Raw genomic sequence first — 14322 nt, 5'->3', positions numbered from 1 at the left:
AGGGTCTGGATGTTGAGAGGAGGAGGTTACAGGCTTTAGGCTGTCCAGAAACGGCAATCTCGACATTGCTTAGTGCTAGAAGAAGCTCAACGAACAGGGTTTATCAGAGAATCTGGGAAAAATTTTCTGCACAGCTGACTACAAGGCCTGATCCTCAATCTTCAATTAAGATCCAGGATGTATTGAGCTTTCTCCAATCAGGACTGGACTTGCCTCTATCAGTGAGTTCGCTCAGAGTCCAGGTCTCGGCTATTTCCGCTTTTACAGGGATCTCCTGGGCCACTCATGCCCTAATTCGTCAATTCTTCCACGGGGCAGTGAGAATCAGACCTCAGAGAAAACCCAGGTTTCCCAAGTGGGATCTGCCACTAGTTCTGGATTTCCTGGCGGGTCAGATTCAAGACATGTCTGATTCTTTGACCATAAGAGAGCTTACACTGATAACAGTGTTTCTGGTAGCTATAACCTCAGCAAAAAGAGTGTCGGAAATTGGGTCCTTTGGGACACAAGAGCCTTTCTTAACTTTTTTTCCTGACAGAGTGGTGCTCATTCCCATGCTGGATGCGAGACCAAAAAGGACCTCTGTCTTCCATGAAAACATAGAAACAGTATTACCAACCTTTAGACAGGAAGAGGAAGAATCTTCGGTTCATCCGCTGGATGTTGGAGAGTGTATTAAGAAATATTTAGATGCCACTTCCTCTTTCAGAAAATCAGAACATCTTTTTGTTACCTTCTATGGAAAAAACAAAGGTTCAAGAGCCTCGACGAGATCCATTTCCTCTTGGATCATCCAGACCATCCAGTGGGCTTATAGGGCTAAGGGCTTGACCCCTCCAGCAGTAGTTACAGCTCATTCGACGCGGAGCATCTCTACCTCCTGGGCAGTATCCAGACATGTGGCTCCTGAAGTCATCTGCAGAGCAGCGTCGTGGTCCTCTATTAACACTTTTTTATCCCATTACTGTGTTGAGCCAGCGGCTCTTTCTTCTGTGAATTTTGGTTTGCAAGTCCTGTCTGTTTGACAAAATGCATTAAACTTTTCTGTTCAGCACCTGCCCACCCTGTGTGTACGGCGAGTTATTTCCCGATACGTATGCTGCCATGGAGTCTGTCAGGAAAACGGAAAATTTATATCAAATACTTACCGTAATTTTCCTTTCCTGATGGACTCCATGGCAGCAGGAGTTCCCTCCCGGATTTCTGTGGAGGATAGTTACAGAACACGTGTGCTGAACAGGAGCAAAGATTTATGGGAGTGAGGTCCTATGGGTAGGTTTGGAGGCGGGGCCAAACCCGATACGTATGCTGCCATGGAGTCCATCAGGAAAGGAAAATTACGGTAAGTATTTGATATAAATTTTCCGTTTTTTTTTTTCCAAAATTGTCGCTTTTCTTTTCAAATACCACCAAAAGAAAGCTCTATTTGTGTGGGGGGAATTTACGTACAATGTCGCACGAATCCTAAGTCAATGGGGGAGGGGCACAGCTTTACAGCGACTACGGAACTTGCAAAAAGGAAAACGCAGACACGCTCTGCTCTTGCACAGCATGTCTGTACAGTAAACCCCCCTCCATTGCGGGGGTTACGTTCCGGACCCAGCCGCGAAAAGTGAAAATCCGCTAAATAGAAAAACCCTATTAAAATACACTGTAGGTGTAGGCATGTTTTTTTTACTGTCACTGTACGTGTAAAAGCATTTTGAGGTCTCTAAACACTTTTAAAAAAATAGAAACTCATTTGCACACATAAAAGATACTGAGAGACATAGCAAGAGCTATGGAAAACACAAAAATATTTAATTTTGAATGATTTATATAGTAAAATAACATTACAGAAAAAAACGCAATATACCGGGACCGCAAAAACTGAACCACGATGGAGCGGGGGTTTACTGTACACACAAAAGACGTAAACTTTGTATAAATTATCTCTGCACAAAACAAAGCTGCAGCTCTCAAAGTTAACACAAACGTTCACCAAACCGATCATCCGATGTGCCGCGCGTAGGTAGTCTCCAAATCCGTCTCTACTTACAAAAAGCAAATCCAGGTAAAATATTAACGTGAAAATATACAATAATTACTCCACATAACAATACTCAATACAATACATACAAAATGATATAAACTGTGAACAAATTTCCATATAAGTCCATACATTCATTTATCCGTGTTAAGGAACAGTGAACGTTCTCCTCACCTGAATGGAAACAAATCCGAAACGTGCTCGTAAAATCTCCACCACCAAGAGAAGCCGTAGATCGGTTCTCTCCTTCACACGGTGCTGATCGCACTACCCAGACAGGAAGTGATGTCAGTTTAGAGACAGGAAGTGATGTCAGTTACAGAAAGGAAGTGATGTCAGGTATAAAAAGGAAGTTCCAGGTGAGAGGTGAGTCAGGAGGAAGTAAAGAGGAGACATTGCTGGAAGTGACAGCAGAGGAGGTAATAAGATCTTATTTTCTATTTCCACCCAGTAACCCCTCGCCCGTCATGTCCGTCCTCTTCCTCCATAGTCACTGTGATGTCTTTAATCTCCAGCAGATGATGATACACACATATATAGTGTGGAAATCTAGATTAACCCCTTCAGGGTCAGAACATTTCCCCACTTACGGGGCCGGAACATTTCCTTAATTTTGTAGGGCTCAGGGGAACTCTAAGATACGAAAGGGGGCTCTTGGTCTATTATGGTCCTCCGACCTTCACTTACATTGAAGGCCATCTTACAGAACTCCATCCAGGAAAGGAAGACAACCTTCACTAACCTACAACCTCACTAAACAAAAAAAATGTTCCAAGTGGAATGAAGAAGGGCAGTCCTTCAATACTTGGTGGGCGCTCATTCTTAGAGGAGGACTCTTTGTTGAGCACCATGTAATAGGTGGTAATGGGGATATATTGTGTGGAAACCTAGATTAATCCCTTCAGGGTCAGAACATTCCTCCACTTACGGGGCCGGAACATTCTCTTCATGTTAGAGATGTGTCGCCTTCTCACTGGAGATGAGATGAACATACCTGGGTTCCATGTGAGATGGCTCTACAGAACATAACTAAAGTTCAGGTGCCGAATCTGAACCCCATTGAAGACAAAGGTAGCCGAATGCTAAAAAATAGTAATGGCAGTTTTCTAAATTAATAGGCAAGAGATTGTCAGAAAAATGGAGGGGCTGGGCATTGTCGTGGATAAGTCCAGGCAAACCTAACGCTAAACCTGCTCTGTGCCACCCTTGGCGAGATGTACTAAAGTTAATAGATTTTTTTTTCTGAAAAATCTGTTTGGGAGGGAGAAGCAATTTTAATAAAGCTCAAAGGGCAACAATAAAATGCACAATTCCTTTAACCACTTCTGGACCGAAAGGATTTTCCCCCTTAATGACCAGGTCATTTTTTTGCGGATCGGCACTGCGTTACTTTAACTGACAATTGCGTGGTCGTGCGACGCTGTACCCAAATAAACTTCGATGTCCTTTTTTCCTACAAATAGAGATTTCTTTTGGTGGTATTTGATCACCTGTGCGATTTTTATTTTTTGCACTGTAAACAAAAAAAGAGCAACAATTCTGAAAAAAAGAACAATATTTTTGACTTTATGCTATAAAACATTCCAAATAAAAAAATAATAAAAAAAAACATTAAAAATCAATTTTTTTATCATTTTAGGCCAATTTGTATTTTGCTACATATTTTTGGTAAAAAAAAATCCCAATATGTGTATAATGATTGGTTTGCGCAAAAGTTATTGTGTCTACAAACTAGGGGAAAGACTTATGTTGTTTTTGTTTATTTATTAATTTCTTACCAATAATGGCAGTGATCTACGATTTTTTGCGGGACTGCGACATTGCGGCGGACAGATCGGACCCCTAGCTGACATTTTTGACACTTTTGGGGGGACCAGTGACATTACTACAGTAATCAGTGCATATTTTTAGCACTGGTCACTGTAATAATGACACTGGCAGGGTAGGGGTTAACACCAGGGGCGATCAAAGGGGATACTTTCTAACTATGTGGGGGAGGGGCTTTCTGCATGAACACAGAGACCGGTGTTCCTAAATAAGAGGATCCCTGTGCTCATTACTGACAGAATAGCGGTTTGTCGTGTTTACAACAGCAGACCTCCGTTCTGTCTCTCTGGGGAGTGATCGCAGGTGCCTGGCGGATATCGCTGCCCGCCGGATCAGCTGATCGGCTCCCCCTGTGGCGAATTGGAATGCGAGCGGTCCCGTGAAGCGACGTACAGGTAAGTCGTTTCGCGGGACAGAGCCGACCTGCCGCAGTATAACTATGGCTGCTGGTCGTCAAGTGGTTAAATACCATGTCTGGGGGATGCCCTGACCCTTCCTGTAAAGTGTTGTATCTGTACGATGTATACAACATACTACAGCAACACTGATATATACAAAGAAAAAAATGCAGTGTAAATTGCTGGTAAATGACCGTTCCCAGCCTCTTCCTCTGTAAACAAAGTGGATGGACTTTCCTTCACCTACTGTATACCAGACTTATCCTAGATGAGGGTCTGATATAGATGTTACTGAGGGACCCCACACAAAAACAAGTGTGTGGTTCCTCCCTCAAACACATACCAGACCCTTATCCTTCATGAGGGTATAGTATGAATGCCAAGGATGACCCTGGGGGTGCTCCCCAAATTCAACATTTAAACATTGAGAATGCCACTGAAAAAAACAAACAAACATAGGTTCCTGTTCCTAAGTTTATCCCAGACCTTTATTTGAGTATGCAGCCTAGTAGACCAGGTAAGGAGTGAGGGAGGGAAGCGGGGGGTGGATGTGTGGTCTCCCTCCTCTTGAACCATACCAAGCTACATACCATCAACACAGGGGACTCATTCGGGAAAGCACCGTGTCCCCATGTTGATGAGAGGAAGTATTTCTTTCCCACAACCCCAGCCTGGTGATTTTTGGGAATCTAGGGTAGAACCTGAGCCTACTCAGGTCAACAGTCCATAATACTCAGAGTGCAGGAGTCAGGAGTGTGCTACTCCCTAATAGATTTCCCTTAGCAACCTCTAAAGAAGAATGTAAATACTTCATTCCCCCACTGACCTCACCACAACACTGCCTACAGACTACAAGAGAGGCCAGAGATGTACCTATGAAGATCAGCTCATTGTTTAGGTGAAACAATAAGGGAGAGAACAAAAGTAAATCCCAATAATATGAAAAGGGCTACAGATGGAAGAGCAGCAGTGATCACCATAAAGGAACAACAGAGAGCAAAGAGTCCACCTATTAACCCCTTACATCCCCATCCTAATATTGTACAACCAATACCGTCCCATAATTCTCCGCTATCTGTCTACAGAGAATCCCGCATAGATCACATCAATGAGGATGGAGGAGGACCAGAGTCACATGACTGAGAGGATATTAGACCTCACACTGGAGATCATCTACCTGCTGACCGGAGAGGTGAGGAGGATTCTGGGAGGTCACATGACCTCAGTCTTGCCTCTATTAATAAAACACAGTCCTGACCGGAGAGGTGAGGAGGATTCTGTAAATCTAACATGATATTCCTTTTGGTTTTCCAATACAGAGATTTCCTCCTCTGAAGTCAGGTGATCATATGACCATCACAGTGCCTCCATGTGACTCCCTAAAACCTGAGAGACACAACATGCAGAAGATTCTAGAAGTCACCAAGAAGATGATGGAGCTTCTGACAGGAGAGGTGAGCGGTGCTGGGAATTCTGGGACATTATCCAGTAATAGACAAGGGATGTGTCTGGATGGTGACTGTATCATTGTGTGTGTCAGGTTCCTATAAGGTGTCAGGATGTCACTGTCTATTTCTCCATGGAGGAGTGGGAGTATATAGAAGGACACAAGGATCTCTACAAGGACGTCATGATGGAGAATCAGCCACCCCTCACATCACCGGGTAAGAGGAGACTTTATTGTAAAGGAGAGAGCAGTACGGAGGATCCACCTAGATCCCCAATCATCTGATAAACCCATAGAAACAGTGTATTCAGTCAGTGTGTGTGTTTCCTACAGATGGATCCAGTAATGGGAACCCACCAGAGAGATGTCCCCATCCTCTGTATTCCCGGGATTCCACACAGGAAGGTCACACCATTCCTCACCGTCATCAGGTAGATGAGGAACAATCACTGAAAGCATCATTAGGATCTGTACATTATCTGCATTGTTAATGTTGATGTCATTTTTATTTTATATTCAGAGTGGAAATCTGAGAGATTCTAAAGTTCATATTAAAGTTGAGATACAGGAGGAGGATGATGAGATTTGGGTGATGGAGAAGTCAGAGTTTGTAAAAGGACACAAAGATCTGTACCAGGACAACATGGTGGAGTCATCCAGCTACAGAACCCCACCAGAGAGATGTTCCCGTCCTCTGTATTCCCGGGATTCCACACAGGAAGATCACACCATCACTCTTCATGATCAGGTGGGTGGAGTTGAGGTGAAAAAAAGTCTCAATAGCGCAAGATGAGAATATTTGTAGTACACACAAAGGGAGCCAAGGGCATGTATATTCAAAAGGAGTTAAAATATCCACTAAATGGCAGCAGCTCTTCTTAACCAGGTAATGGATGCCTTGGTACACTAGGGGAAAAAACAGACAGACAGAAGGGGCCGCCATCTAAATGTAACCATTTATTAAAAGCAATGATTAGCAAAGAGTTAAAATGCACTCACAGAAGTTTGGTTGACTCTGGCATATCTTGAGTCCTTATACACTGACAAGCATCAGAAGTGCAGAGAGAGAACAGACATCTGAGTCTGGTGGATGTCACGCTGGATGCGTGCTGCAAGAGCTTCACTGGGCGGGTGGTAGGCTTCACAAACGAGAGCCGCTGGTGAGATGAAATGCAAGCCAGTGTCGGGACCGAGGCCAGGATAGGCGTTGGGGCGTAGTGATGTCAGGATGAGGTGAAAGGTAACATGTTTCGGAGCAAGCGATGCTCCTTTACAATCCATATGGTTGCTCGTCTTCTCCCCCTAGCAAGATAAACCACCCTGCCCAAATGGTAAAGAATATTTCTGTTTTTCTCCTAGTTATGTCTAACTAGCCAGACTAATTTATAGTCGTTGTGATCATTTGGGTTTTCCCCTAAGCCTGGTTTAGCTATGGTTTCTCTCTTCTGTCAATAGGTGGCACTGTCGCCTTTGGCATTAGTATGTTGAGCTACAGTGAACTCAAGCTATAAACATGCATACTTTTCTCAGCCAGTCAGTTTCTCTGGCCGCTGAGGATGCTGGGAAAGGGTACATATTTGGAGGTAGTCAGGTGGTCTGGGCCTTTTCCACCCAGACGGGTGGGTGTTTGAGGAGCAGCCTCTGCTGGGTTGACCTGAAGCCTGAGGCCTAACCATGTGTCCAAGCCAGGGCACTGCTGGAGAGAGCCTGGTTGTTACCTTGGGGGGGGGGGGGGGGGCATGGGAGAGGAACTACTAGAGAGCAAGAACCTCTTGTTGCCTGGGGGCATGCTGAGAAGAAGTACCAAGCTCTGAGATGAAGTACCAGAGTAGACTCTTCATGAGTCGGGGACTGTGAAGAGGGTGAGAAAAAATCAAAAGGAAATAGACGATGAAATTCCATACAGTGTTGTGAGTTTGGTTGCTAGAGATCGCAGTGGCTACGTAGATGCAGAACATTGGATGTAGGCCGATGGCCTTGGTTCTGTATTGCTGTCCAGCCCTCAAAATTTTATGACATTTTTGGTCAAACCCATGATGCACTGCGGTGGTGCCCTCCCACTCGAATTGCCACAAAGCCCTTGTGCTACTGGCTGGTTTTCCTCCATTGTCCAACAGGCTCCCCTATTGGATACAGTGGGGACACTCCCTCAGACCAAGTGACTCACACCTGGACACATGCAACAGGCATAACTAACAGATCAGGCTCCCCTGATAAGCAGATGGAGCATTACAATGCTTTTTCCAAGCACCTATCTAGGAGGGTGCTACATGTACATAGAAAAAGTCTTAGATCTTTGAGTTCAGCTCATGAAAAATGGCGGCAAAAACAAAAGTGTTGCGTTTTATAATTATATTGTTCAGTGTGTGTGTGTGTGTATACAGTATCTCACAAAAGTGAGTACACCCCTCACATTTTTGTAAATATTTTATTCTATCTTTTCATGTGACAACACTGAAGAATTGACACTTTGCTACAATGTAAAGTAGTGAGTGTACAGCTTGTATAAACAGTGTAAATTTGCTGTCCCCTCAAAATAACTCAACACACAGCCATTAATGTCTAAACCGCTGGCAACAAAAGTGAGTACACCCCTAAGTGACAATGTCCAAATTGGGCCCAAAGTGTCAATATTTTGTGTGCCCACCATTATTTTCCAGCACTGCCTTAACCCTCTTGGGCATGGAGTTCACCAGAGCTTCACAGGTTGCCACTGGAGTCCTCTTCCACTCCTCCATGATGACATCACAGAGCTGGTGGATGTTAGAGACCTTGCGCTCCTCCATCTTCCATTTGAGGATGCCCCACAGATGCTCAATAGGGTTTAGGTCTGGGAGACATGCTTGGCCAGTCCATCACCTTTACCCTCAGCTTCTTTAGCAAGGCAGTGGTCGTCTTGGAGGTGTGTTTGGGGTGGTTATCATGTTGGAATACTGCCATGTGGCCCAGTCTCCAAAGGGAGGAGATCATGCTCTGCTTCAGTATGTCACAGTACATGTTGGCATTCATGGTTCCCTCAATGAACTGTAGCTCCCCAGTGCCGGCAGCACTCATGCAGTTCCAGACCATGACACTCCCAACACCATGCTTGACTGTAGGGAATACACACTAGTCTTTGTACTCCTCACCTGGTTGCCGCCGCACACATATGACACCATCTGAACCAAATAAGTTTATCTTGGTCTCCTAAGACCACAGGACATGGCTCCAGTAATCCATGTCCTTAGTCTGCTTGTCTTCAGCAAACTGTTTGCGGGCTTTCTTGTGCATCACCTTTTTAGAAGAGGCTTCCTTCTGGGATGACAACCATGCAGACCAATGTTCTGAGCACTGACAGGCGGATCCCCCCCCACCCCTTCAACCTCTGCAGCAATGCTGGCAGCACTCATACGTCTATTTCCCAAAGACAACCTCTGGATATGACGCTGAGCACATGCACTCAACTTCTTTGGTTGACCATGGTGAGGCCTGTTCTGAGTGGAACCTGTCCTGTTTAACCGCTGTATAGTCTTGCCCACCGTGCTGCAGTCAGCTGACAAACTGATGGTGGTAACATTACCTTTAGTCATGTGTCTGATCTGTGTGGGCAGTGCGAAAAGTGCCTACTTCAGAACTTGAGCTTACAGCATACTTTGTGGAATGTTAGAAGTGTTAAGAAATTACCAGGTGGCCCCACAACACTTGGAGTGCACCAGGTTGTATGCAAGATTTGTATCTGTCTGTGTATGGGCAGCCAGTGAGGTTTGGGTGACGTCCCCCTTCAGTGGAGGCCAGTGGTATTGCAGGCTGTGATAATTAATATTATTATACAGGATTTATATAGCGCTGGCAGTTTACGAAGCGCTTTATAACTTGAGGGTAGATAGTACAAATACAGTACATTTTAATACAGTAGGAATTAGAGGGCCCTGCTCATTAGAGCTTACCGTCTAAGAGGGAGGGTCAAGAGATACAAGAGGTAATCACTGTGGGGGATGGGCTAATGGAGAAAATAAATGTACAGTTGTTAGGTGGGGGCCAGATAGACTTCTCTGAAGAGATGTGTTTTCAGGAATTGTCTGAAAGTAGATAAAGTAGGAGATAGTCAGTCAGATAGATTAGAGAAGAGCATTCCAGAGGATGGGAGAGGCTTAGAATAAGTCCTGAAGGTGAGTGTCGGAGGAGGTGACAAGTGAGCTAGAGAGCAGGAGGTCCTGGGAGGAGCGAAGAGGATGACTTGGTTGGTATTTTGAGACCAGGTTAGTGATGTAGCTGGGGGCCAGGTTGTGCATGGCTTTGTAAGTTACTGTTAGTATCTTGAATTTTATTTGTTGGTTGAGTGGCAGCCAATGGAGGGATTGGCAGAGAGTGGTAGCAGACGCTGAGCAGTTTGTAAGGTGGATGAGCCTGGTGATAATTGTTTCACAGCACTTTTTTTAAGTGCTTAGAGTAAGCCCTCTTCTCATTCCTCCTACACCAAACAAGGTCCCTACCTTGGTTAGTGAGTCTCCATGGGTGTGTGTCCTTGACAATAGTATTTTCTGCTATTCTGTTGGTTTAGGGTAAAGATCTGATGGACATGAAAGTTGATGGGGAAGTAGAAGAGACGTATGTGAGGGATGATCAGCAATATACGGAGGAGGCTGGAATTAAGAGGACATTCAAAGAGGAGGACATTTCTACAGAGATCAGCCCAGGTGAGCCATAATCCATTCTTCTGTATATTCTTCTGTTATCTCTGCTCTCTTTTTCAAGCTCTGAATAAGAGCTAGATAAGCACGAAACGCGTTAGCTGTTGTTCTGTTTTTCCCTCTGGTGAAAATATCAAATGGGATAAAACCTTGGAAACAAGGAACACGGAGGAAAAATGGGAGTGCTTCAAGAGCATACTAAACAAAGGGATTGGCCAGTGCATTCCAAAGGGAAATACATTTAAAAGAGCAAAACTAAACCCTGGGTGGCTAAACTCCAACATAAAAATGCATATTAATACTAAAGAAAAGCCTTCAAAAAATACAAGACTGAGGGGTCATTGGCAGCATTCAAGCATTACAAAGAGTGTAATAAGAAATGTAAAGACGAAATCAGGGCGGCTAAAATAGAACACGAGAGACGTATAGCGGAGGGGAGTAAAAAGAACCCCAAGAAATTCTTTAAGTATATAAACAGTAAGAAAGCGAGGCCAGAACACATTGGCCCCATAAAAGATGACAAAGGAAATATGGCCACAGAGGTCAGAGAAAAGGCGGAAGTGTTAAATAATTTCTTCTCTTCAGTCTTCACAAAAGAATTGGGGGGCTACACTAACCCAGCTTGTAAGGCCAAACTAAATAACACACCTCAGGAAATAACGCCATGGCTAACAGAAGATAGACTTAGAACTAAACTAGAGAAACTCAACATAAATAAATCACCGGGACCAGATGGCTTGCACCCGAGGGTTCTTAAAGAGCTCAGCCAGGTGATTGCTAGACCATTATTCTTGATCTTTAAGGATAGTTTCAGACGGGTATGGTGCCAGCTGATTGGAAAAAAGTCAACGTGGTACCAATATTTAAAAAAGGGCCGAGATATATCCCGGGAAACTATAGGCCAGTCAGCCTAACATCAGTAGTCTGCAAGATTTTGGAGGGGGTGTTAAGGGACCACATACAAGACTTTAGTAATGAAAGTGGTATTATTAGTAGTAATCAGCATGGATTCATGAAAAATCGTTCTTACCAAACCAATCTATTAAAATTCTACGATGAAGTGAGCTGCCACCTGGATAAAGGTAGGCCTGTGGATGTGGTGTATCTGGACTTTGCAAAGGCCTTTGACACCGTTCCCCACCAACGCTTATTGTACAAACTAAGGAGGTAGGTATGGACCATAAGGTGAGTACCTGGATAGAGAACTGGCTCCAGGGGAGAGTCCAGAGGGTGATGATTATTGGGGAGTACTCGGATTGGGCGGGTGTGGAAAGTGTTGTCCCCCAGGGTTCTGTCCTGGGACCAATCCTGTTTAATTTATTCATAAATGATCTAGAGGAGGGGATATCGAGTAAAATCTCAGTATTTGCGGATTATACTAAACTAAGCATGCCAATATCTTCTATGCAGGATGTGGAAACCTTACAAGCGGACCTGAACAAAATAATGGGGTGGGCAACTACATGGCAGATGAGGTTTAATGTTGAAAAATGTAAAGTAATGCACTTGGGGGCCAGAAACCAGAAAGCAAGCTACTCACTAGGGGGGGAACCTCTGGGTGAGTCTAGGATGGAAAAGGACTTGGGGGTACTGGTAGACAACAGGCTTGGCAGTGGCATGCAATGCCAAGCCGCTGCAAGCAAAGCCAACAGAATACTGGGATGTATAAAAAAGGGGATTTACTCCAGAAATAAAGAGATTATTCTCCCGCTCTACAAGACTCTGGTCCGGCCACATCTGGAGTATGCTGTCCAGTTCTCGGCACCGGTCCTCAGGAGGGATGTGCTGGAACTGGAAAGAGTCCAGAGAAGGGCAACAAAAATAATTAGGGGAATGGAGGACATCAGCTATGAGGAAAGACTACAAGCACTGAACGTATTCTCTCTGGAGAAGAGATGATTGAGGGGGGATATGATATCAATGTACAAATACTGTACTGGCGACCCGAGCATAAGGAACAAACTATTCAGAGAGAGGAGATACAATAAGACACGTGGCCACTCACTAAAACTAGAGGAAAGGCGGTTTAACCTTAAAATACGTGGGGGGTTCTTCACTGTGAGAGCAGTAAGGATGTGGAATTCTCTTCCGCAAACAGTCGTATCAGCAGGGAGCATTGATAGTTTCAAAAAACTATTAGATGGGCATCTTTTTTTTTTTTTTTGAAAATTCTTTTTATTGGTTTTTAAAAACAGAACAACATACAGAACAGAGCCTCTGGGCATACCCCGGCTCGACAACAACAACAAAAAAAAAAAAAACCAAAAGAAATGGAAATTAAAAAAAAAAAACATACAGTAACAAAAAAAAAAAAAAAATCCACCCAAATGTCCCACACCTTTTGAGAATTTTTTCGGGCAGCCCCTGTTAGCATAGGTCGCTTTATAGAGAGGTATAACCGAGTTAACTAGGGACTTCCACAGGGAGAGGGTGGGTGCCACAGGCTTCCGCCAGTGGAGAATCACCAATTTCCTAGCATAGAATAATAAAAGGCCTAGGAGAGTGCGGGTCGCCACTGAGTGGGCCAGATCATTTACAAGTCCCAGGATGCAACATTCCAGCTTAAGGGGCACACGGATGGTGGTCACTCGAGCAATGAAGTCCAGAATCCGAGTCCAATATGCCACCAAGGGCAAACAATGCCAAAGCATGTGCGTATAGGTGGGATCCCGTGCGCCGCAGCGCCAGCAGGTCGGAGGCGTGTCAGGAAAGGCCCTATGCAGCCTGGTCGGGGTCAGATGAAACCTATGGAGGATTTTAAACTGCACAAGGCGGTCCCTGGTGGCCACCAAGTGACGGAACGGGTAGTCCCAGACATCCTCCCAATCCTCCGCATCCAGGCCCGGAGCCTCAGCCACCCAAAAGGCCTGTAGAGCCTCCAGTCCCGAATGCACACTAGGGAGTAGGGTGCTGTAGATGGTGGAGAGGGGCTTCTTTAGAGTGTCATTTCGAAGAATGGCCTCCAAATCAGCTAACGTGAAGTCGCAGGGATGGTCACCGAACTGTTTATGGAAGGCATGGCGAAGCTGAAGGTATCTGAAAAAATGGGAATTGGGCAAGGAAAAGTCTGCTTTCAGTTGGTCAAATGTCTACAAATATGGGAAAGGTACAATATGCCCCTGGAGGCCCACACAGTGGGATCTGGAATGGAGAAAAACTCCGGCAGCTCCGGGTTCATCCACAGAGGGGAATTCGGGGAGCGGCGCCCAGGACCCGTCCGGATATAGGGAGACTGTAGTTTCCAAGCTCTGATCACCGTCGCCATCGAGACAGTGACAGGGTACGGAGCTTTCGGGCGAAGTAGCAAGTTGCGCAAGGCCTCATAGGAGCCCAACAGAGCCGCCTCCAGAGCCACCGCAGCATTGGAAGTATCCGAGACCAGCCAGTTGTGAGCATGCGTCAGAAGTCCCGCCACGAAGTATCGGAAAAAGTCAGGGCACGCCAATCCCCCCCGAGTCCAGGGTCGCTGCAATACCGCAAGGCGAAGTCTAGGAGGGCGAGAACCCCAGAGAAAGGAGAGGATGCGAGAGTGCAGCCGACGAAATACGGCCCTCGGTATCCAGACTGGAGAATGGCGAAGCACGTATATGAGAGGGGGCAACAACTTCATCTTGACCAGGTTGATACGGCCAATCAGGGTCAGGGGGAGATTCGCCCAGGAGCGCAGTTTGGTCCCGAATTTCGACAGTAGGGGGGTCAAATTCAGGTCGCAAAAGTCCCGAATGTTAGGGGAAATCACGACGCCCAGATATTTAAGTCTATCGGTCCAGCACAAGGGCAGGGACGGGTCCGCGTGGGCCCGGGCTCCCTCGTCTATCGGAAGGATAAGCGACTTGCCCCAGTTCACTCGCAAGCCAGACAAATTGGAGAAGGCCGCCAGCAGATCCAGGGCCGAACTGAGCGACCGGCCAGGGTCCCGGAGGAACAGGATAATGTCATCAGCATAAAGTG

At 45.5% G+C, this 14322-nt stretch overlaps 3 protein-coding genes and 1 pseudogene across 4 annotated transcripts in view; 2 read left to right on the top strand and 2 right to left on the bottom strand.

Annotated features, from left to right (window-relative positions):
- LOC309550689 (uncharacterized protein) overlaps nt 1-2298 on the bottom strand; it is a 33509-nt gene extending 31211 nt beyond the window's left edge. The window contains exon 1 of the mRNA XM_082251024.1: nt 2204-2298. The gene's annotated coding sequence lies outside the window, so the exon portion shown is untranslated. The remainder of the gene's footprint in view (nt 1-2203) is intronic.
- The window catches only part of LOC309550683 (uncharacterized protein), a 3164715-nt gene that overhangs the window by 1141933 nt on the left and 2008460 nt on the right, over nt 1-14322 (bottom strand). The window lies entirely within an intron of this gene.
- LOC309550793 overlaps nt 1-14322 on the top strand; it is a 1525103-nt pseudogene that overhangs the window by 1213874 nt on the left and 296907 nt on the right. The gene's annotated exons all lie outside the window — the stretch shown is intronic.
- The window catches only part of LOC309550709 (uncharacterized protein), a 137712-nt gene that overhangs the window by 116857 nt on the left and 6533 nt on the right, over nt 1-14322 (top strand). The gene's annotated exons all lie outside the window — the stretch shown is intronic.

This window comes from Pelophylax lessonae, assembly GCF_965119305.1.
Source record: "Pelophylax lessonae genome assembly, chromosome: 3".
Taxonomy (NCBI): Eukaryota; Metazoa; Chordata; class Amphibia; order Anura; family Ranidae; genus Pelophylax; species Pelophylax lessonae.
This window is presented reverse-complemented; position numbering and strand designations above follow the sequence as displayed.